Source organism: Mizuhopecten yessoensis, unplaced genomic scaffold, assembly GCF_002113885.1.
Source record: "Mizuhopecten yessoensis strain PY_sf001 unplaced genomic scaffold, ASM211388v2 scaffold7473, whole genome shotgun sequence".
In the NCBI taxonomy this organism is placed as follows: Eukaryota; Metazoa; Mollusca; class Bivalvia; order Pectinida; family Pectinidae; genus Mizuhopecten; species Mizuhopecten yessoensis.
Genome location: NW_018407065.1, coordinates 456798 through 484133, shown reverse-complemented (window position 1 = coordinate 484133; position 27336 = coordinate 456798). Strand labels below are relative to the sequence as shown.

Here is a 27336-nt window from a genome sequence, read left to right as displayed (position 1 = left end):
AATACACAAGTCAGAACATGCCAAAAGGGCAATACACAAGTCAGAACATGACCGAAGGGTAATACACAAGTCAGCGCATGACAAAAGGGTAATACACAAGTCAGAACTTGACAAAAGGGCAATACACAAGTCAGAACATGCCAAAAGGGCAATACACAAGTCAGATCTTGACGAAATGGCAACACACAAGTCAGAATTATACAGAAGGACAAACACAAGTCAGAACATGCCAAAGGGGCAATACACAAGTCAGAACATGACAAAAGGGCAATACACGAGTTAGAACTAATCAGAAGGACAATACATAGGTCAGAACTTGACAAAGGGCAATTCAGAAGTCAGAACATGACAAAAGGGCAATACACAAGTTAGAACATGCCAAAAGGGCAATACACAAGTCAGAACATGACAACAGGGAAATACACAAGTCAGATCATGACAAAAGGACAATACACGAGTTAGAACTAATCAGAAGGACAATACATAGGTCAGAACTTGACAAAGGGCAATTCAGAAGTCAGAACATGACAAAAGGGCAATACACAAGTTAGCCCTAGACAGAAGGACATACACAATTTGAAATTAGACAGAAGGACATACCCAAGTCAGAACATGACAAAAGGGCAATACACAAGTTAGAACATGCCAAAAGGGCAATACACAAGTCAGAACATGACAACAGGGAAATACACAAGTCAGATCATGACAAAAGGACAATACACGAGTTAGAACTAATCAGAAGGACAATACATAGGTCAGAACTTGACAAAGGGCAATTCAGAAGTCAGAACATGACAAAAGGGCAATACACAAGTAAGAACATGACAGAAGGGCAATACACAAGTCAGAACATGCCAAAAGGGCAACACACAAGTCAGATCTTGACGAAATGGCAACACACAAGTCAGAATTATACAGAACGACAAACACAAGTCAGAACATGCCAAAGGGGCAATACACAAGTCAGAACATGACAAAAGGGCAATTCACAAGGCAGAACATGACGAAAGGGCAATACACAAGTCAGAACATGACAAAAGGGCAATACACAAGTCAGATCTTGACAAAAGGGCAATACACAAGTCAGATCTTGACAAAATGGCAATACATGAGTCAGAACTTGACAAAAGGGCAATACACAAGTCAGAACATGACAAAATAGCAATACACAAGCCAGATTTAGACAGAAATACAAACACAAGTCAGAACATGCCAAAAGGGCAATACACAAGTCAGAGCATGACCGAAGGGTAATACACAAGTCAGAATATGACAAAGGGGCAATACACAAGTCAGAACATGACAAAAGGGCAATACACAAGTGAGACCTAGACAGAAGGACATACACAAGTCGAAATTAGACAGAAGGACATACGGGCAATACACCATGACAAAAGGGCAATACACAAGTCAGGACATGACGAAAGGGTAATACACAAGTCAGAACATGACCAAAGGGCAATACACAAGTCAGAACATGCCAAAAGGGCAATACACAAGTCACAACATGACAAAAGGGCAATACACAAGTCAGGACATGACGAAAGGGTAATACACAAGTCAGAACATGACAAAAGGGCAATACACAAGTCAGAACATGCCAAAAGGGCAATACACAAGTCAGAACATGCCAAAAGGGCAATACACAAGTCAGAACATGACAAAATAGCAATAAACAAGCCAGATTTAGACAGAAAGACATACACAAGTCAGAACATGCCAAAAGGGCAATATACAAGTCAGAACATGACAAAAGGGTAATACACAAGTCAGAACATGACAAAAGGGGCAATACACAAGTCAGAATATGACAAAAGGGCAATACACAAGTCAGAATATGAGAAAAGGGCAATACACAAGTCAGAACATGACAAAAGGGGCAATACACAAGTCAGAACATGACAAAAGGGCAATACACAAGTCAGAATATGACAAAAGGGCAATACACAAGTCAGAATATGACAAAAGGGCAACACACAAGTCAGAATATGACAAAAGGGCAATACACAAGTCAGGACGTATTGAATACTCAGTCTCTATACAAGTCCCTGTGACCATTTGATACAGTTACATAGCTTGACAATCAAGGTGGTTCTGATGATGGTATAGGCCTAGCCTATCTTCTACCTCACGGAATCCCTGGTGTTGATGCTCCATCTCTTACCTACTTGTTATTACATAGCTTTATTTAGATGTTTAAAAGTTAAAAAAAGAAAAGAAGGAAAACTAAACAGAAGACAGGTTGTTATTGGTGTGAGGTGTTGTCTGTACCCACGCATCAACACCTCCACTAACTAGCAGTACTGCACTCGTGATTACAGGGCTGATTACAGGGGTGAGCAGCTATCTGCTTAATTATGCTAATAGATCAATTAAATGCTCCATTTAAAAGAAAATGAGAAAATGGAGACTATTTTTCTATTTTCTCAGTGTGACATATTGTGCAAATGTGACTGTCTGAATGACATTAATCATTTGTTCTGGAAATGTATACTTTAACAGAAATAATTTTATGAACGAGTGGTTACAGAAATACACTGGTGTGGACATGATTATCAGACAAGACACAACCTGAGTCTGTCACCCTTCGGTTTTTCCAATTTTCTATTATAACATTTTTGATTAGATACGTAAATAATGATTAACTACTCAAACAAGATGCAACAAGTGATATCGACTAAAGCACTGGGAATCAAAAGGAAAAATCTTAAATCATTTCGCTGAACCTGTTCCTGGGATAGGAACCTATGAAAAAACAATTGGCAAGAAGTGCTGCCAGTCCAAGTCTACACATATCTCTACTTCATTAGCATTTTAATTAACACCGCACATGCAACCGTCGTCATTAGATAACAATTCGGTGGCAGCTAGCTTATATTACTGAGATACAGCGTTCACACAACGCCCAAGTCTGCAAGGCCTGGCTATTTCATTGTATACATACATGTACAGAGGAAGGTTTTTGCCTCTTTTCACCCAAGTTAATTACAACAGTGGCAGTTACCCTCTCTAGATACAAACTTGGTCCGAACAGCACATGCTGTTGACAGACAAAATAATCCATCCTACAATCTCGTCTCACACCTAGCCTCCCCCCCTTTCTCCCCTGACTACCTGAAATAATTATATTCGGTAAAAATTGACTAGACAGGATGAACCTAATTAAAGTGGGTGTCAGACCAGCGTGAAGATGTTCTAGCACTATCAATAACCCTACCCAATTGTAATTACGACACATGCCGAGCTAAACCGCCATCTTTGTCTGTCCCTATTTCCCAACCTCACAAACTGACAGCCATCCACCAACCTGTCAAGAGGCCATTGATCCTCAAAGGGGGTATAACTCAAAACTGACCAGCACATTCATTCACAGTTACAAGCTTGTATCACGCTCTCCTCCGTCTTCAGGCATCACCTCTTAATACATGTAGAAGCATGGTATTATGGCAACTGGTCTCGTAAGACAGGTACCAATCTCTTCAGACAGATGGTCTCTCAAGGCAGGTATCACTCTCTCAATACATGGTTTCCTATGACAGAGACTGTTTTTTCAAGACAGATGGTTTTCTATGACAGAGACTGGTCTTTCAAGACAGATGTTCTCTCAAGGCAGGTACTGATCTCTCGAGACAGATGGTTTCTCAAGGCAGGTTCTGATCTCTCCAGACTCAATTCTTCATAGTAAGTACATGTTTTGAACCCTAAAGATAGGTGGTCTCAGACAGTTAGCCTCCCATTACAAGTGGTCCCTCCGGACAGTTGGCCTCCCATTGCAAGTGGTCCCTCAGGACAGTTGTCCTCACATTGCAAGTGGTCCCTCAAGACAGTTGTTCTCACATTGCAAGTGGTCCCTCAAGACAGATAAATATCTTTCTTTAAAGTGGTCTCTCAGGATAGATCTCTAATAATAGGTCAAATTGAATGATACAAAACCTACACAAAACCTCTGCTTGACTTAGACAGATCTTTCATAACAGGTTTTGATCAACATAAGGATATAAATAATTTCTTAGGGTATATATTTTGACTGATGACTAAAGTAAGTCACTTGCCGGTTTGAACATTTTGAAGATCTTGTTGAATATCAAGTTGAATGATACAAAAACCTACACAAACCTCTGCTAGACCTGCTGTGTGATGTCCTTCACAAGAGGACTGGTGGTTTGTATACTGTTGAATTTTGTAAATTGTCAATGAGCATATTACTAATATCCTACAGGGAACTTACACTTCAGGGAATTCTGGAGTATTTCAAGAGACAAGAGTCTCTAAACAAGGATGTACTCTTTCAATTACATAAAAATATGCCTGTTATTAATAGGGAACCTGGCTGACTCCAGGGTAATGAGGGAGGGGTGTTGATTGTCTCCTAAAATTTACACCAATTTCCTTTGTTTAGCTCTAACGAGTTTATTAATTTATCAATGACTGACAAAATCAATAAGTCGTATGCTCTCATTAACTTTTGGTTGATGAATGTGAATCATACACAGGTCATCTAATGTCATTCATTTTTTCAAATACTAAAAATTCATAAAGTACATTTTTGACAGTTAGGACATAAATATTGGATATACGCTGGTCAACAAGGCAATTTATTCTGTAATTACGGAAACATTATGGAATGGACAAGAAGACAGATACTTGACATTCAAAGTCTGTCTGTGACCTTGACCTAGAGGAGGGCGAAGAATGTCATGTTATTCAACATGGTTTATACAAACTTTTGACCTCAAAATTTAAGGACTTTTCAAGGGTTAAAAAAAAATGAAAATTCAAGGGCTCATTTATATCGCAAAATAAACAAACAATTTTCATGAACAACAAGACCTTGAAGGGCTAGGATTGAAGGAAAGTCATCGGCATCTGAGTTCAGATTTGGATTAGAAACAGCCGAGGTAGGTCTGGATGTACTTGCCGTTGAAGTAGAGGGTTTGGTATAAAAGTCTGTCAAAGGCCGTTTCGCAGCGGTCCCTGAAATTTTCAAATGTTTTTGACTATTCATATGTGATGTAAGGGCGTATTCCCCCATCTTGCCCAGATCGATAATTTTGTTACAGAACAAGCACAAAACAGAAGTCCTTTCACCCCTTGAACTCCATCACCCAAAACAATCTGGGATCGTCAAGCCATTTGCGGTTAAAAACACACTTCCCCATCGCAGTTGTTCCGTTTGTGTTCCCCTCCTGTTAACAATACTCTTAATGCGCATGACCGTCTGTCACTTTGGCGCTTTGACTACGAGACTTACTCAATTCCAACACAGTAATGACACAAATTGAAAAAGTAAAACCGGAAACCTCATCGGTATATTTTTTTCCGAATTATTAACAAGAGATCCCAGAGGGATCTTGGTGCCCACCATTGTACCATCTTCATTAGTTCTTTGTCAATTCGATCTTTTCTCTTCTTTCCTTTAATCTGTTTGATCGAGTCATGTTAACAGTAAATGCACTGTGAGGTAACTTTTGATCTAAACTTAATACTGATGTGTATGAAAGTCAACCTTCAAAGTGAGTTTGTCATTTCACATATTTACTAGTACAGTACTTAATGTGAAAGAAATAGAATCAATCATTGCAATATGAGAAAGCTCTGTTTAGTTCTTCCTTCAGTCATTTTGTTTTTATGATCAGTCTCAAAATATAACATGCACAACGAGGGATCAAGGGGAACCTAAATGTCAAATTTGAGAAAGATCCCTAAAGTTGTTCCTGAGAAATAGTACTAACAAACCTTCAATGTCAAAAATCATAGATGGCTGTCGGTAGGCCATTTTGTTTAACTGATCAATTTCAAAAGTAAACATGAACAATAAAGGATAGTGGGGAACCTGCATTGGCTGGCCCAAAAATATTTTTTTGGGGGAGTAAAAAATTTGAAGCACGGGCCCAAATGACATATTGGTGGCCCAAATAATTTTGGGAAGAAATATTTCCACAGCATTTAGCACAATGCTTCAGCACATTTAAATTACATATAACATGACAATGTTTGTAATATGTAAAACAGAATAAAACAATATATTTTTAATTCTTCAACCCTAGTTAAAACCCGACATGATCCACTCCATTCAGGTCTTCCCAAAAAGAAATACACAAAACTTGCACCTCAAAAAAGACACCCTGGCAGTATTTATATAGAAAATCTGAAAAATAAATTACCACATTTTCTAAATCACGGACAGTTCGATTCAAATCAAAATAATGACAACTGAAAAATGAACTGACCCCCCAGTTAATGTGGAAGGGACTGTAATTTCTTTTATTCATTAATTTTTTGACAGTCCCCAAACTATTTTTGTTGGGCCAGTGACTACCTCACTTTTGACAACTTCTGATCGCTCGAGCAAGACTTTAACTGCCATTGGCGAGCAGACAACCATCCATTTTAGGCACTGCTGCAACAACAAGGGAACAAGGGAAACCTACATATAAAATTTGATAAAGATCCCTCTGGTACTTCCAAGAAATAGCGATAACAAACTTTCAATATCAAAATCCAAAATGGCTGCCTGTCGGCCATTTTGTTTATCCCATCAGTCTCAAAAGCTGTCCTGCACAACTAAGGACTAAGGGGGAACCTACATATCAAATTTGAGAAAGATCCCTTTAGCACTTCTTGAGAAATAGCGATAACAAACTTTCACTATCAAAATCTAAGATGGCTTCCTGCCGGCCATGTTGTTTATCTGATCAGTCTCAAAAGTTGCCCTGCACAGCTAAGGACCAAAGGGGAACCTACATATCAAATTTGAGAAATATGCCTCTGGTACTTCTCAAGAAATAGCGATAACAAGCTTTCGCTATCAAAATCCAAGATGGCTGCCTGTCGGCCATGTTGTTTATCTGATCAGTCTCAAAAGCTGCCCTGCACAGCTAAGGACCACCGGGAACCTGTATAAAAAATTTGAGAAAGATGCCTCCAGCACTTCTTGAGAAATAGCGATAACAAACTTTCACTATCAAAATCCAAGATGGCTGCCTGACGGCCATGTTGTTTATCCAATCAGTCTCAAAAGTTGCCCTGCACAGGTAAGGTCCAAGGGGAACCTACATATAAAATTTGAGAAAGATCCCTCTGGTTCTTCTTGAGAAACACTGATAACAAGAATTGTTTAAGGACAGACGATGATCGGCGGACGACGGACGGACGGACCGACCACGGACACAGGGTGATTTAAATACCCCACCATCAAATGATGGTGGGCTATTACTATCTGCAATTTGACGATCAATCTGTGTTAAAAATAATTATTGTTTGCGACGAATGTTTACAAAATACTGAATTAACACGACAGAAACGGATACCCAACTAACTTCACTGATTTTCGAGGGTTTTTCAAGACACACATAAAATTCAAGGGTTTTTCCAGACCTATGCGAACCATGTTTAACTTGATCAATGTATTGTTTTTAACATCAACAGTTTCCCCAATTATCTTTGATTGGTCAAAAGTTATAACTCCCATTTTATAGCATGAAATGACCTTGACCCAGATTATAAGAGTATGTTATGAAATTGACCTATATATTAGAGTATTTTATGATCTTGGCCTAGACTTATGACTATATTATGACCATGGCCCAGATATTTTAGTATGTTACGACCTTGACCCAGATATTATAGTATGTTATGACCTTGACCCAGATATTATAGTATGTTATGACCTTGGCCCAGATATTATAGGATGTTATGACGATCACCTTGGCTTTGATGATAGAGCATATTATGAACTTGACCTAGATATGAGTATGTTACAATATTGGTCCAGATATTAGAGTATATGACCTTTGACCTCACCAGAAAATTCTTAAACATAAAATAATTACTGAAACAATTTGTAATAATTACATTCCTTGATCAGTTGAGAAATTGTTGTCTATAAAAAAAGGACAACACTTTATCATAAATAATGCATCAATAAAGAAAGTTCAGACTATTATCAAATATCTGGGTCAGGTCAGAGTCATTGTACATGTAGAACTGTTTCAGGAACAAGGAATGAATAATGTCCATTAAGTAACTACAAATATTGGAGACATTTCAAAGACCAATAAAAAATTCATGTTGTCATTTTTTTCTAGATTAAGAAAATGTCCCCTACAACTTGTATGAGTCATGTTTGCGCCATGACAGTCCATGTGTCCTTTGTCAGAGTGGCAAGAGCCACAACAACCAGTCAAAATCGTTGTTATTTACACTAAATTATATTTTTATACTAAATTAGAAAAAAATATCATAAAAGGAAAACGACTGCTACAATTTTCATTATCAATAATAATACAATCGTAAATATTTCTGTCTCTTGTAAAGAAATTGGGCAACAAATTTGACATCTCACGGGACTTCCTAACAGAGAACCTTACTGCAAAATAATCAGGGCAGTGATCTCCTAATTCCTATCACTGCTTCAGAATAGAAATTTGTGGATGTGCATGTCCATGCGTTTATGTGCATAATTCTCGGGAGACCGAGTCTACAGGCCACAGCTAGGAAAGTACAGGATCAATGGTCCATGTGCTGCTCCTACAATTAGTACACTGCGCCATCTACACTATACGGCCCTACACTAAATTAATTTCTGTATCTTATATAAATGGATATATTAATGAAATCAGATGTTGCAGGTGTTTAGGATCCATTTCAAGTTTCTTATGTTTCCACAACTGATGAAAGCCATTGGCAGCCAAAATTTCCCCAGATGACCATTTGACAGAACTGGTTTTTCTCCCACACACAATATTACTGTATAGCTCACTGACCAACTAATGTGCCATATGCCCTAACATTTATATATAAGGACTTCAGAAACTGTTCAACTCTGCAATCTGACACCTGTAGACTCCTTAAAATTATAACTGTAACCATGGCAATGTCATGTAAACATCTGACTGGACAGTACAACCCAATTTTAAGGTTATAATGACTGGTGACTTTCAACAGACCCGTATCTAATTCAGGTAACATTCAATAGACGTCCACTGTTTGACCAATCAACGCCATTTTTAGGGCCTGTATTCATATGAAACCATTTTCATGCTCAAGTGTGGATTCTGTGCTCAAACCATCTTTCTTGTAACTTGCATAAATTGTGCAACTTGGTCAAAAAGTTAAGTTTAGACAAAAGGGTATAAGGATTTAATTCTCTCCAAAATTCATTTCTAAACCATTGATAAAATGTGAATTGTCATTACTTTGTCAACAGAATATAAACAATACTGAACAAGAGCACAGAATCAGAGTTTGAGTACGAGAATGGTTTCATGGAACAGGCCTAGGACAACAGTTGCCAGGGCAACATTCAATTGGGCAACAGTTACCCAGGCAACATTCAACAGACAAGTTTTAACAGCTACTTATAATCAGGCAATATTCAATAGACCAACTATGTCACCAGGACAGCAATTGTCTAAGAAAAAGTCAACAGGACAACAGTTACTAGGGCAACATTAAGAGGACAACATTCATACAGAAAGCAAACAAGTCAACAGTTACCTAGCTAGACAACATTCAAAGGACAACATTCATACAGAAAACACACAACAAGTCAACATTCATACAGAAAACACTCAAAAAGTCAACAGTTAGCTAGACAACATTCCAAGGACAACATTCATAAAGAAAACACTCAAAAAGTCAACAGTTACCAGACAACATTACGAGGCCAATATTCATACAGAAAGCACACAACAAGTCAACAGTTGCCTAGACAACATTAAGTGGACAACATTCATACGGAAAACACACAACAAGTCAACATACATACAGAAAAAATTAAGAGGACAACACTCATACAGAAAACACTCAAAAAGTCAACAGTTACCGAGACAACATTAAGAGGACAACATTCATAAAGAAAACACTCAAAAAGTCAACAGTTACCAGACAACATTACGAGGACAATATTCATACAGAAAGCACACAACAAGTCAACGTTCATACAGAAAACACTCAACCAGTCAACAGTTACCTAGCTGGACAACATTCAAAGGACAACAATCATACAGAAAACACACAAAAAGTCAACATTCATACAGCAAACACACAACAAGTCCACATTCATACAGAAAGCACACAACAAGTCAACATTCATACAGCAAACACACAACAAGTCCACATTCATACAGAAACACACAACAAGTCCACATTCATACAGAAAACCCTCAACAAGTCAACAGTTACCGAGACAACATTAAGAGGACAACACTCATACAGAAAACACTCAACCAGTCAACAGTTACCTAGCTGGACAACATTCAAAGGACAAGATTCATACAGAAAACATTAAGAGGACAATATTCATACAGAAAGCACACAACAAGTCAACATACATACAGAAAAAATTAAGAGGACAACATTCATACAGAAAACACACAACAAGTCAACATACATACAGAAAACATTAAGAGGACAACATTCATACAGAAAACACACAACAAGTCAACAGTTACCTAGACAACATTTAGAGGACAACATTCATACATTACCTAGACAACATTAAGAGGACAACATTCATACAGAAAACCCTCAACAAGTCAACATTCATACAGAAAACATTAAGAGGACAACATTCATACAGAAAACACTAAACAAGTCAACAGTTACCTAGACAACATTATGAGGACAACATTCATACAGAAAACACACAAGTCAACATTCATACAGAAAACATTAAGAGGACAACAATCATACAGAAAACACACAACAAGTCAACAGTTACCTAGACAACATTTAGAGGACAACATTCATACATTACCTAGACAACATTAAGAGGACAACATTCATACAGAAAACACTAAACAAGTCAACAGTTACCTAGACAACATTATGAGGACAACATTCATACAGAAAACACTCAAAAAGTCAACAGTTACCTAGACAACATTAAGAGGGCAACATTCATACAGAAAACACTCAACAAGTCAACAGTTCCCTAGAAAACATTAAGAGGACAACATTCATACATAAAACACTCAACAAGTCAACAGTTACCTAGAAAACATTAAGAGGACAACATTCATACATAAAACACTCAACAAGTCAACAGTTACCTAGACAATATTATGAGGACAACAGTCATACAGAAAACACTCAACAAGTCAACAGTTCCCTAGAAAACATTAAGAGGACAACATTCATACAGAAAACACTAAACAAGTCAACAGTTACCTAGACAACATTAAGAGGGCAACATTCATACAGAAAACACTCAACAAGTCAACATTTACCTAGACAACATTAAAAGGACAACATTCATACAGAAAACACACAAGTCAACATTCATACAGAAAACATTAAGAGGACAACATTCATACAGAAAACACTAAACAAGTCAACAGTTACCTAGACAACATTAAGAGGACAACATTCATACAGAAAGCACACAACAAGTCAACATTCATACAGAAAACATTAAGATACATACAGAAAACATTAAGAGGACAACATTCATACATAAAACACTCAACAAGTCAACAGTTACCTAGAAAACAGTAAGAGGACAACATTCATAAAGAAAACACTCAAAAAGTCAACATTTACCTAGACAACATTACGAGGACAATATTCATACAGAAAGCACTCAACAAGTCAACATTCATACAGAAAGTACTCAACAAGTCAACAGTTACCTAGACAATATTATGAGGACAACAGTCATACAGAAAACACTCAACAAGTCAACATTTACCTAGACAACATTAAGAGGACAACATTCATACAGAAAACCCTCAACAAGTCAACATTCATACAGAAAACATTATGAGGACAACATTCATACAGGAAACACTCAACAAGTCAACAGTTACCAAGACCACATTCAAAGGACAACAGTTACCAGAACAACACTCAACAAACCAGAAATATCATTTTCCCATATCAATTGGTGGCTCATTCACCAATATTTGACAGATTGTTTCATAATGTCTTATTCCCCAATCACTGGGTCAACCATTCAACAATATATTGCCCAATCACTGGGTCAACCATTCAACAATATATTGCCCAATCACTGGGACAACCATTCAACAATATATTGCCCAATCACTGGGTCAACCATTCAACAATATATTGCCCAATCACTGGGTCAACCATTCAACAATATATTGCCCAATCACTGGGTCAACCATTCAACAATATATTGCCCAATCACTGGGTCAACCATTCAACAATATATTGCCCAATCATTAACAAGTCAACAGTTACCTAGACAATATTATGAGGACAACATTCATACAGAAAACACTCAAAAAGTCAACAGTTACCTAGACAACATTAAGAGGACAACATTCATACAGAAAACACACAAGTCAACATTCATACAGAAAGTCAACAGTTACCTAGAAAACATTAAGAGGACAACATTCATAAAGAAAACACACAACAAGACAACATTCATACAGAAAACATTAAGAAGACAACATTCATACATGAAACAATCAACAAGTCAACAGTTACCCAGACAACATTCAAAGGACAACAGTTACCAGAACAACACTCAACAAGTCAACATTCATACAGAAAACATTAAGAGGACAACATTCATACAGAAAGCACTCAACAAGTCAACAGTTACCTAGACAACATTAAGAGGACAACATTCATACAGAAAACACACAAGTCAACATTCATACAGAAAACATTATGAGGACAACATTCATACAGGAAACACTCAACAAGTCAACAGTTACCAAGACCACATTCAAAGGACAACAGTTACCAGAACAACACTCAACAAACCAGAAATATCATTTTCCCATATCAATTGGTGGCTCATTCACCAATATTTGACAGATTGTTTCATAATGTCTTATTCCCCAATCACTGGGTCAACCATTCAACAATATATTGCCCAATCACTGGGTCAACCATTCAACAATATATTGCCCAATCATTGGATCAACCATTCAACAATATAATGCCCAATCACTGGGTCAACCAACCAACAATATATTGCCCAATCACTGGGTCAACCATTCAACAATATATTGCCCAATCATTGGGTCAACCATTCAACAATATATTGCCCAATCACTGGGCTCTCATTCTCGCTGGTTAGTCAGTTTAATTACATCACACAAGTGTTGCATATGAAATTTTTATTTTCGTACAGATGATGACTGTAACATAAAAAAGTCAAAAGTAGTCACCTCTCCTGTCATTAAAGTCAAGAAACACACACACCGTTGTCAAAACCATCGCTCCTTTGACAGGCCGACATGGCAGTTATATGCAAATTTTAATCCAATCAAATGAGAAAATATTCATGACATCCAGCCGTCACCCCATCTTGATCCAAATGAATTGTATGATAATGTAACCTACTGCGAAGGCAATATGGACTCCAATCCTAGTAACACCACTTGTTCTGTCAGCCCCACTTTATCTTGTAATTAAAAAAAACAAGCTTCCACGTCATATCAAGATATGGATGTAAAAAAAAAAGCTAGTTTTCATACTATTATAATAAATGCATGGGCTATTTAGCCACACGATATCAAATCACTTCACAATTTGACAGTTATTTTTATTTCTTAGACACACATGTTGGCTTTCCATGTGAATAAAAAGCCATTTTACAACATGACAGTTGCTCTATTTAAAAAAAGCCCTCCTGTTGCTCCTCTTTAGTGGAAGACATGCAATATTATGCAGATTCAATCAAAGAAAACTCTGTAAAATTTTAAACGATATGACATCTTGCTACAGCTCTATTGTATGAGGAGAATTGTAAAGTGGATGGATATTAAATTTGTATTGATAAACTTTCACAACTATGATTTACACTCTGACACACTGTATTGTATTTTCAACAGTTCAATTTTTTATACGTTTTTGAAGCGATTGACCTATTTCAACATTGTTTCCTTGTATCAGTTTTTTTCTGGTTAATTGTAGGAAATTCTAGAAGACATTTAATCATATTTCTACAGTAGAATTTTTTTGTGGAAGACATGTATGCACGGAAACCCATCCTAATACGATTAGCACTTAGCGGCCATAACGACAGGGCTGCAACATATGGCCAGGAAAACGAGAAAACAGTAGATGGAGAGGCAGAAATCAATTAGAGATGATAATTAAAACATACGTACAATGACAGCAGCAGGAAGCTGGTGCCCTAATGAGCTTGATACATCATGTCACACAATTATACCTCTCCGAAGTCTTTGTGTTCGAAATTAACAACATGCTAGGTATACTAAGGACATGATGAAAAAAATTTCCTCGTCTTTAAAAACAAAGACGCAGCTTCCTGGATAAGTTTCCTATTTAATTAAAGATAATCATCTCTGAGGAAAAGTACCCCAGTTATCACCATACTTACAACACAGCAGTGTAAAGGTCAGCAGAGTAAAGGTCAGCAGAGTACAGCCTCAGGACCAGATAGCAACGAATCAGCCTCCGGGCGAGTTACAACTAAGTCTGTCTCCGGACAAGCGCCTACAGAATCAGCCTCCAGCCTAGCTTATGCACTTACACACCTATGTCAAAAAAGGAGACATCATTTAATTTTCAAATTAACATGTACAAACATTCCTATAAATACTGAACATTTTTTTTCAAAAGATCCTTTATTTCTTTGGTCATGAGTTATTAAATTGTTGTATACAATTATACAATTATTCCTAGCCAGGTTTAAAGGTGTTTTGACTTTTAAAATCATTATAATTCTTTGAATGTCAAAAACACAGTACGCTATGTTAAAGACATTTTTACCGCCCCTTGACTTGACAGATAAAGGCAGAAATTATTATTTATTATAGGACACCACTTGAAGCAGACTTTACTTTTGATTTGTCTTAAAACTTTAAACAGAACTGCAATAAATCGTCACAAAATGTGTAGAACTGTGAGCGGCTAGGAAGTGATAAGAGAGACGTACTAGGAATAAGTGTTCCTTTATATGTGTCCCAGTATTAACCTACTTATGTAATGATTACAGCTCAAAATAGTATTTCACCAATACAGCAATTCTTATATCTCTTACCAGCAATGAAACAACATATAACCTTACACTAAACTCAGACAGGAAAAAAACGAAGGTAACTACTGTTTTATGGTTTTAAGTACAAGACAATTGATTGTGATCAGATATGCCAGCTTGATAGGGACTTGCAGGTGGGATAGTATAAATGTCTCAAGTTAACTCATTCACCCCTGAAATTTTATAATGAACTATTCCAACATTTGAATTGGAAGAGTTCAAATGTGTCTTAAGGGGTGAATGGGTTAAACTGTTAACAAGTATGAGAAATATATTAGGACATTAAAGTAAGTGTGACATTATATTTCTAACTGATATCGTAGTTTGTAGAAAACTTACTATGACATCATAGATTGTAGAAAATAACTGACATCATAGTTTGACGGAGACCTAAAATGTAATTAAGTCACTTGATAACTTGTACAAAAGTAAGTCACATCATAGTTTCTAGAAGACCAAGAAAAGAATGTCACTTATGACAATTTGTATGAAATTAAGTGACATCATAGTTTGTATGGAAATAAGCCTAACTCACAGTTTGTAGGAGACAGGAGAGTGTGACATTGATTTATCACTCAGTTGTCTCCCCTACTATTAAACACAACAGCTTAAATGTTTACCAACATTATCAAAAAGAGGTAAGCTGATCCCTCTAAAAAAATGTAGAAAATTAAACTAATTGAAGATTCATTATGTACCTGTTTGTCCATTTTCTATTCTGAAATTGTTATAAGTCTAGCAAAAAAATAAACCCCATGACTTCTGATTTTTCTAATAAGGTATCTCACTTGTTTTGAAGGGTACAAATTAAGCCATAAATTTTCAAAATTATGTATCACAAATTCACTAAAAAAGTGATTACTTATTTTAGAAAAGTGCCTTTTACATAATAGAGAAATGACGAGTTATGTGTGTGCTATGTTACGAGTTATGTGTGTGCTATGTTACGAGTTGTGTGTGTGCGATGTTACGAGTTATGTGTGTGCTATGTTATGGGGGATTGTCCCTTTAAATGAGCTATGATGAGTGACTATGTGTACTGTCGTAGGTAAAATCACAGGTAACTGACAAACATAAATCAGACTACCTGTTGAAGATTTAAACCATCTGATAAGGAAGACCTGTCGCTTTGAGGAGCCCATATCACATGACTAGAAAGTGTGGGTATCTCCTATCTATAGCAGCTCGTTTTCCACCTTCTTTCTAACACAGGTGACCGGATCAGAAATCAAGCAGAAATCTATTGATCCAGTCTGCTGCACACATTGTGCAATTATTTGTAACTGTTGAACATTTGATGGCCACATGATCTGCTGTAAATGTCCTACAATTACGATACCTTCAATCGATCAGTAGATAACAAAGTGACAATTTATACCTTAAATCTATTTTCGTCACACATTTTGCTCATTTAGAATTCCACAAATCAGACATTTTAAGATTGTTTTATCCTTCAATATTTGTTTGTGTGTGAAAGTACATTTTTTTGCAAACATTTTTTATCATTATTAGAAAAAAGGTCAATATTAAAAAAAAAAATCCATCAAAAATATATCCTTCAACGACAGTGACTATCTATCATGAGGCCATTACTATGACGATACTGTCAGCACTGACACCTGTATCTGTTAGGGACAACAGAGGTCAGGCACACCAAGGAGATTAGCGGCCATAGCCGAGTGCACACAGCAACAAGCCGCACAGACAAGGATCCTCCCAATGATCCCCTCATGATGATCAGGATAGCAAAAGTCTCTCCCTGCATATAATTCAAACAATCCCCTCATTGTAAGATTAAAACAGTCCTCTTCAGAATATAAATCCCAATAGTCCTAACAGGCCATGAAATACTCCCAACCATCAGTCCCCTTCCCTAAAATGCATGAACCTTTCATCCCCAACCCATACCTCAACAGTCTCCTCCCTATGGGCAAGAAGCATTCCCCCTCAAACAGCCCCCATGCCTTTCTACAAGGCATGACAATTCCTACCCCAAGAGTCCCCCTCTCTGTAGGGACCATTAGGGAGGGCAGTCATTCATGCCCTCCCCTACTCCAGAGGTCCCTCTCCTTACAGGGCATGAAATAGTCCTAACCCAAGAGTCCCCCTCTATGTAGGGACCGTTAGGGAGGGCAGTCATCCATGCCCTCCCCTACTCCAGAGGTCCCTCTCCTTACCAGGCATGAAATAGTCCTACCCCAAGAGTCACCCTCTCTGTACGAAGTAGGACTGTTGGGGTGGGGAGTCATTCATGCCCCCCCCCCCCTTCCAAGGTCCCTCTCCCTACAGGACATGACTGACTCCCTTTCAACAACAGCCCTAACCTTCTTTACAGGGTATAAAGCACTCCCCTACGTACCCCAGCAGTCCCCCTCACTATACTACAGCTGGCTAGCCTGTTTTTTGTCTGTACAAACATTATCTGTGTACTGAGGCTGTAGTACAGGTGGCCCCTACACACTGACAGTCTCACTAACCCCATGGTATTTGATTCATAAAATTTTGTCAATGTAACAGAGAATCTGCTCATCCCTGCAGGTTTGTAACCGAGCCAACAACTCTCTGGAGATCCTGCAGTCTGCACATGTGTCATCACACCCCTTATTTTACTCCACTTCCCCTCCTCCAAACACCAACCTTCGATCACTTTTGGGTTTGAATTATACACACCTGCTATTTTTGCACCAAAGAGTTACATAGGCATGCTTACCTGTGCCATTGAGGTTAGAGTCGTGTCCTGCAGTGTCTGTATACAAACTAAGGGCTGATCACCATGTCTAATGACACACAACTGACATTAGACAGGTGTAACATCCTCAATTATCAGTGTGAATTATGGATTGACCCGCCTTTACCTTCCAAATTCACAGGGGCTGATGGCCAGCATGTTGATCTAAGGAGATCCAAACTTGGGCCGTATAAGTGAAAAGGATTGCTAAGTTTACGTAACACTACATGTAAATTTTCTGATCCAATCTGTTCTTTACTTATCAATCAGGTAACGCTATGCATTGGCCTATATTTTAACTGTTTTGCCACCACTTTTAATCATTTAGGTCACCTCTATACCTAACGGCTAAAAACCTGGACAGGATTATCATACTCCAGCATACGCGAGTCATTGTTTACCACTCAAGCCTCATTGAGTATAGACTAGGGACTGCAACATTAAAAAAAATCTCGGTCTCCATAATACCTAGTGCAGGTAACATTCACACATTGTTTCGTAGATTGCCTAATGACTGCTTCTTTGTTAAAAACTGAAAACTAATTAAACAGAACATGTGATGGTTGTGATGGAGATCAGTAAAGCGTTTTGTTTCGGTGGTGCCCCGGTCGGCGGCCACACCTTACGACTACACACCTGAGCCTGAATATCTATCATCCGATCAATTAATTCAGCATCACTGACATCTCCAAATTATGCAATTAAAATTTCTTACTGATTGTACTCGAAAAAAGGTACCAGTATGTTTCTATGCGTATCATATATCCAGTTAAATGTCCTTTTAAATTCTATGTGGATTCAAGGAATGAAAAAGAAGTATAAAAACTGAATAACATGTCTATGGATAAAACACATCTCTTATTGATAGCCTTCGTACCTAGGGTGTTATCAGATACGTTATAAACATGTTAGTTTGGAAACTCAAAGTAGTATGTGTTGAGGGGCTATCTAACAGCTCATATAGGTATAAATCTATACCTCATTACCGACAAAAGGGCCTAACAATCCCCTTCTATAGTCAGGTAGACTTTTTTTCTCAGGTGCAAATCCAGGTGCATAATGACATTTCAGTTTCAGCAGAAAATCCTTTTTGCACTCCAAATTTAAAAAAATCACGTTAATTTTGTGTGATTTCTAACATGCCATTACGTGATTTCAGGTGTTCAAGGAGACTAACATCTGTATAATGAACTATTACTAAAACATTAAATTAAGGAAATAAAATCAAACAGCTACGACCTTTAACGCTGATGACATCATTAGTGTAGAAGTATGTTTCTTCCTCTTCTAACTGATTCTAATTACATTTAAAGCATTACACTAACCACCTGTTACAACTGATGGTGGCAAGTGAGGATCTTAAATAGTTAACTTATTAAATCTAACTCACCATTAGAACAAAATTTATTCAGTTGATAAGTTACACATTTCTGCAATAAAATGGGAATGAAACTATTAAGAAGTATGACTTTAATTTCAAAATCACAAAGTTTGGCTAGGCTATGGATAGGAAATCTTGGCTATGGGTTGGAAAATCTATCTGTGGGTAGATGATCTAGGCTATGGGTGGGGGATCCAACTGTTGGTGGGAGATCTAGGCTATGGGTTGGGGAATTTGACTGTGGGTAGGTGATCTAGGCTATGGGTAGGGGATCCAACTGTGGGTGGGAGATCTAGGCTATGGGTGGGGGATCCAACTGTGTGTGGGAGATCTAGGCTATGGGTGGGGGATCCAACTGTTGGTGGGAGATCTGGGCTATGGGTTGGGGAATCTGAATGTGGGTAGGTGATCTAGGCTATGGGTGGGGGATACAACTGTTGGTGGGAGATCTAGGCTATAGGTGGGTGATCTAGGCTATGGATGGGTGATCTACGCTATGGGTAGGAGATCTAGGCTATGGGCAGGGGTGTTATAGTCAAAAGGTGGGGTTGGAAATTGGAAGTGGGATTTCAGTAAAGAGGATATTGAGATTGTTGTCTACGACTGGCTGATGTAGTTTTTTTATATAGATCTCCCTCAGTTAAATCACTATAATTTACATCATTGTGGCAGGATTACACTGCAACTACACACAATTAAGGTGTCAACAGAAAATATCAGAAAACCTACCTCACACAGTTTACATGTACAAGAAAGAATTCCTCACACATATATATAATGTGACAAGAATCAAACAAATATACCTATATAAAAATATCCACCTCAGACATTTACATGTACAAAAACTCTACCTCATTGTGATATGAACATAGAATTATTATTGTTGTTTAGATTCCATTGACTGATCTACACAAGTCCAAACATCTCCTTATACGTGTAGTTTTTATAATATTTCTCACAAAGTATCAGGACTTCAGTAAGTCTGGTGGAAATGTGCAAAGACTGAGTGAAGTCCCCTATCTGTGACCTCACTTGTCTGACTGAAGATATTTTGGAAGTCATATACATTGTAGTTGATAAATCTCTAATTACTGCTGTTGTATTTTGGGGAAATATTTTCAGAAGAAGTATAGCCACCTCTTTAAAATATCATCAAATGACAGTATATAGGTCAAGTGTCATTCAAACCTGCTTTTTCGATGTTGTGTATACCCCCATGTATTTGTGTCTCATTGATAATTAGGGTTTTTTTCAGTCTTATATATTTCGGGGTTTTTTTCCTTTCACCAAGATGGCTGGGGTTTGAATCCCAGGTCGGACATAAAAAGGTATGGGATCACCTGCCCAACTGTGTCGGCTTTCTCCAGGAACTCTGGTTTACACCCATGTAAAGACCCCCCACATGCTAACATCATGGCCAACAAGAGTGATTAATGTTAGTCAACATACCTTATTTCATAATTGTTGTAAAATAAATAATGTTGATACAATTTTATCTGATACAGTGCTATTTGTTACAGTTTTTTATTTATTAAAGTATTATAATCAAAGTATTATGAATAAGAATTTCATTACTTATCATAAGAATTTAATCTAATATATTTATATATATTACAGTTTTATATGTTTCAATTTTATGTTACAGTTTTATGTATTACAGTATTTTATATGAGTTTTATTTATTAGTTTTATATACGAGAGCTGTTAAACATATAAATATAGATATTATAGATTTATCTATTACAGTTTTACACCTTTATATTAATTTTATATATCATAGTTTAAGTACACTTTTAAATCTATCTATTTCAATTTGTATATTTCAGTTAGTAAATATACTTAAATATTAGTTTTATCTTTTACAGTATTTATATCAGTTTTATATATTGTAGTTGCACAGTTTTACATATATCTATATTACAATTATATATTGTAGTTGCACAGTTTTACATATATCTATTACGATTATATATTGTAGTTGCACAGTTTAACATATATCTATTACAATTATATATTGTAGTTGCACAGTTTTACATATATCTATTACGATTATATATTGTAGTTGCACAGTTTTACATATATCTATATTACGATTATATATTGATAAAATCAAAATTATGTGTCTATATGTTACAGTTTAACTTCACAGTTTCATTAATCATATATTTTTTACATTTTCTATTTTATTTATTAAAGTATTATAATCAAAGTATTATGAATAAGAATTTTATTACTTACAGTTTTAGTATGTATTGGTGTTATACATATATTTAATACATCACAGTTTTATTACATATTATTCCCTCAATCAAAACCCTGATGATTTTGTTATGCCACTATCCTCTGTAGATTTGAATTTCTGGTCCAAAAAATCAGATATATGTAGATAGCAACATTCTAGCATTTAAATGATATATGTTTTAAAAATATTGTCCAATAAATCCCAGAATGCATTAGTGTTGGAGGCGGGTTCACTGGCTGTTGATATGGCTTGGCCATGTTGTATGTGGCTGTTGTTTAACACCTACACACTAATTGATAAATGTACAAAAATGACATCACTAAATAATTAAACAGAAACATTATGTGTAATGGAGACAGCCTGGCTCACAAAGTTGTTATTCCAGCAGATTACGTTAATGGACAATACATAATTAATTTCTATACGTCCTAATGACATGGAGCCATGTCCTCATTAAACACATATTTGTGTAAAGGCAAGCTGGGATGTATATATACATTTTTGTGGAAGTAATTTCACTAGTTTTTGTTAATATTATATATATACATATCAGATGTAGAACATGTACAACATTTAGGAATGTCCTTCCTATGGTTTCCTCATTTTCCCCCCATATGGTTTTATTTTTAACAAATAGTGAAAAAAAAAACCATAAGTCTATATACCATTCCTAAATTAAGTAAAAACAGTCAGACACACCATCAGAAAGGTCTTTTTTAATGAAATAAATCCTCATATTGCATAAATATTGATATCAGCATGTTTAACAAGAAAATGGACAAACTGCAGAACTAGCTAGGACACAGGCTTGTAGAAGACTGAGAGGACCGACACTGAGGACAGACAGACTTGTAGAAGACTGAGAGGACCGACACCGAGGACAGACAGGGGGGTAGAGGACTGAGAGGACCGACACCGAGGACAGACAGACATGTAGAAGACTGAGAGGACCGACACCGAGGACAGACAGACTTGTAGAAGACTGAGAGGACCGACACTGAAGACAGACGGACTTGTAGAAGACTGAGAGGACCGACACCGAGGACAGACAGACTTGTAGAGGACTGAGAGGACCGACACCGAGGACAGGCAGACTTGTAGAAGACTGAGAGGACCGACACCTAAGACAGACAGACTTGTAGATGACTGAGAGGACCGACACCAAGGACAGACAGACTTGTAGAAGACTGAGAGGACAGACACCGAGGACAGACAGACTTGTAGAAGACTAAGAGGACAGACACCGAGGACAGACAGACATGTAGAAGACTGAGAGGACCGACACCGAGGACCGACAGACTTGTAGAAGACTGAGAGGACAAACACCGAGGACAGACCGACTTGTAGAAGACTGAGGGGACCGACACCGAGGACAGGCAGACTTGTAGAATACTGAGAGGACAGACACCGAGGACAGACAGACTTGTAGAAGACTGAGAGGACCAACACCAAGGACAGACAGACTTGTAGAACACTGAGAGGACCGACACTGAGGACAGACAGGCTTGTAGAAAACTGAGAGGACCGACACTGAGGACAGACAGACTTGTAGAAGACTGAGAGGACTGACACCGAGGACAGACAGACTTGTAGAAGACTGAGAGAACAGACACCGTGGACAGACTTGTAGAAGACTGAGAGGACCGACAGACTTGTAGAAGACTGAGAGGACCGACACCGAGGACAGACAGACTTGTAGAAGACTGAGAGGACCGACACTGAGGACAGACAGACTTGTAGAAGACTGAGAGGACAGACACCGAGGACAGACAGACGTGGAGAAGACTGAGAGGACCGACAACGAGGACAGACAGACTTGTAGAAGACTGAGAGAACAGACACCGAGGACAGACTTGTAGAAGACTGAGAGGACAGACACCGAGGACAGACCGACTTGTAGAAGACTGAGAGGACCGACACCGAGGACCGACAGACTTGTAGATGACTGAGAGGACCGACACCGATGACAGACAGACTTGTAGAAGACTGAGAGGACAGACACCGAGGACAGACAGACTTGTAGAAGACTGAGAGGACCGGCACCGAGGACAGACAGGCTTATAGAAGACTGAGAGGACCGACACTGAGGACAGACAGACTTGTAGAAGACTGAGAGGACCGACACCGAGGACAGACAGACTTGTAGAAGACTGAGAGGACTGACAGGGAAAGATTGAGGAAAATGGTGAAAACACATTATTTTTGAAGAAAATTATCAGTGTGTGGTTTTTTTTTGAAGCCCAAAAACCCTTCTGGATCCACCACTGATCAGGTCAAACATACTTATAAGTGGGACAAAAAGACAAGTGGGGAAATTAAAAGGGAAACGAAACAAGTGGAAAAGAAAGTTTGATAGACAGACATATGGAAGACTGATAACATAAGAATATGTACAATAATATTATACCTATAGGACTGTAAACATCAATATTGTTCAGCCATGTCAATATCGGGATAGACCCAACGGCCTCAATCAGGGGAGACCATTCCCAGTGCAGATCAAACTTCTGACCTTTTGATCTGTGGCCTGACCCAGGTATCACTGCTTCACATGTGCTCTGATGAAAATAGCATCCTATAATTGGTCTTCAGATTTTGTGTTTTAAAAATCAATAAATCTACTTATTTAAACTTTAGGGTATAAAGATCAGGTCAACTTTAAAAATAGTTTGTTGTACGAACTATTGTTAAACCATTAAAGTAGTATTACAAGACCAGAACCGTTCAAAAGAAAAGCTGGATTTGATTGTCTTTGCTTATTTACAAAAGTCAAACGTTGTTATATTACCACCATTTGTTCAGTGTAATTTTGGCAGTGATTAAGGAATTTGGCTATACCTTGAATGAGAGGAATAAAGATATTGTGAAGAAAAAGGTGAAGGAGAACCATGAAATATGTTAGGGGTAAGTAAGGTGGCAAATAAAAATGTAAGAATTTATAATTATAGGTAATTATATATATATAGGTTTAACTTCATCAACAGAACTGTTCCTCAAAGTTTATATTTTACTCATGGTGTACCTGTGACTTCATATTTCATCAGTACACAACTGGACAAACGATGAAATATTTCTTGCTCCAAAATTTCCCCTCAGGTTTGGTTGCCTATGGATTTGATTTAGAAAAGTTGTTGACAAAATGTCAATTAACAATTATTCTTTGAGGGCACACAGATTTTGTTTGTTACATATTTTTTATTGAATCTTTTAACAAAATTATGAAAATTTACACTGAACTTGGTCTGTCAGCATAATATGAATGTGGCATCCAGCAATGAAAACTACCCGCCCTGATCACACTTGAATTCCTAATTTAAATAGAAATAGAAATGGAATATAGAAGTGTTGCTATGAAGGGCATTTAAGAAATGTTTATTAATATTTAAAATCCTATTGTTCGATAATTCCAATTTTTTTACGTGATAAGCTTTTATGAACCTTGGGATCTCAATCTGCGTAGTGTTACCACAGTGATGTTGTCATGGTATCAAATAATTATCAGTATTTAGAATTCCAAGGAGTTGAACGTCGAAACTATGGTCATATTCTATAGATCTATGTGTCAAAACTATGGCTATATTCTATAGAACTATGTGTCAAAACTATGGCTATATCCTATAGACCTGTGTGTCAAAACTATGGCTTTATTCTATAGAACTATGTGTCAAAACTATGGCTATATTCTACAGAACTATGTGTCAAAATTATGGCTATATTCTATAGATCTATGTGTCAAAACTACAGCTATAGTATATAGATCTATTTGTCAAAACTATGGCTATATTCTATAGATCTATGTGTCAAAACTATGGCTATATTTTATAGATATATGTGACAAAACTATGGCTATATTCTATAGACCTGTGTGTCAAAACTATGGCTATATTCTACAGAACTATGGGTCAAAACTATGGCTATATTCTATAGATCTATGTGTCAAAACTATGGCTATATTCTCAAGACATGTGTGTCAAAACTATGGCTATATTCTATAGATCTATGTGTCAAAACTATGCCTATATTCTATAGATCTATGGGTCAAAACTATGGCTATATTCTATAGACCTATGTGTCAAAACTATGGCTATATTCTATAGATATATGTGTCAAAACTATGGCTATATTCTATAGACCGGTGTGTCAAAACTATGGCTATATTCTATAGATCTATGGGTCAAAACTATGGCTATATTCTATAGACCTATGTGTCAAAACTATGGCTAAATTCTCGTCAAAGACCTTCTGTTTAATAAAACAAGACTGTGGTTTCAAGTTTAGATACCTACATTAACTCTCTGTAGACGATGATAATGACCTTTTCAAGTAAATCACCAATGCCACAGAAAATAACTGGTCGATACTTTTTCATCATATTGGTTTTTCTTTGCTACAAAACAAGAAAAGAAAAAATGTTCTGTTTAATTGGTTTGTGATATATGTCATTAAACAGTCACTAGTTACCATGGCAACACAAGTACACTGTGTATCCATGACAGGTCACATCAGGAAATCTGCTGGAATTAGAAACGTCTGTACCTAATAGCAACCACAAACAGGCCAACCATACTGGTGTCTAATTTGGGGCCACACTCACATCCATCTTAGATGCAATCTGCTCGTAATGGTAAAACAAATTAAAAAAAGACGAGAGAAAAAATCCTGGAGCGTTAATAAATGCTCAGTTTTCAAACTGAAGTAACATACTTGCACTATAACGACAGAAGTAGATATATACCTCTGTTCAGATTAGAGGAACTCTTCATTTCATTATCACTTTTAGTATAGTTCTGTTGGAACACAAATTTAACTTTGACATTCTCCGAATTGAATTTGATAAAATATCAGCACAATGAACAACCATAATTGCAGAAGGTTGGAATATATTTCTACATACAAACTCAATTTTAATATCAATTGTCTGAAATATCATCAGATATTTGAGTGACCTTGACTTTATATATCAGAATGACCTTAACTTTGTATAACTAAATGACCTTGACTTTGAATATCTGAATGACCTTGACTTTATATATCTGAATGAACTTCAACTTTATATATCAGAATGACCTTAATTTGTATATCTGAATGACCTTGACTTTATATATCAGAATGACCTTGTCTTTATACATCAGAATGACATTGACTTTGTTTATCTGAATGACCTTGACTTTGTATATCAGAATGACCTTAACTTTGAATATCAGAATGACCTTGACTTTGTATATCAGAATGACCTTACTTTATATATCAGAATGACCTTAATTTGTATATCTGAATGACCTTGACTTTATACATCAAAATGACCTTGTCTTCATACATCAGAATGATCTTGACTTTGTTTATCTGAATGACCTTGACTTTGTATATCAGAATGACCTTAACTTTGTATATCAGAATGACCTTGACTTTGTATGTTTCTGAACCACTTTCATATACAGTGATGCTGGACCCAAAATTTAATTAAATTGTTAATGAGTCATAAAACAATACAAAACAAACAAGACTTTTATATATGTCCTTGTCGAAAATATAAGATGTTTTGAAATGAAAACATCTTATAACTCACTCACCTTAACAAGAGGCCAAATGGGCCTGAATCGCTCACCTGGTATTAATCTCACACTTGTAATCTTAAAAGTGGACTAAAATACAGCTACAGGCAGAATATCAGTGTTTGATTCACAAGAACCTATTAAAAGATTTAAACATGAAGCCTGTGTCCTTGAATGTCGAACAAGAACATTAGGTTGAAAGTGGGTCAAGGTCATCATTTGAACAAACTTGGTAGCCCTTCATCCCAGCATGCTACATGCCCAATATCAGTACCCTTGGCCTTTTGGTTATTGAGAAGAAGTTGTTTGAAGATTTTAAGACATTTGACCCCAGTGACCTTGATAGTGATGCAAGGTCATTAATCCCTGCATGCTACAGGCCCAAAATCAGTACCCTGGGCCTTTTGGTTATTAAGAAGAAGTGGTTTGAAAATTTTAAGACAT

At 37.0% G+C, this 27336-nt stretch overlaps 1 protein-coding gene across 1 annotated transcript in view; it reads right to left on the bottom strand.

Annotated features, from left to right (window-relative positions):
* The window catches only part of LOC110453595 (zinc finger homeobox protein 4-like), a 322724-nt gene that overhangs the window by 243234 nt on the left and 52154 nt on the right, over positions 1 to 27336 (bottom strand). The window contains exon 3 of the mRNA XM_021502588.1: positions 14330 to 14486. The gene's annotated coding sequence lies outside the window, so the exon portion shown is untranslated. The remainder of the gene's footprint in view (positions 1 to 14329; positions 14487 to 27336) is intronic.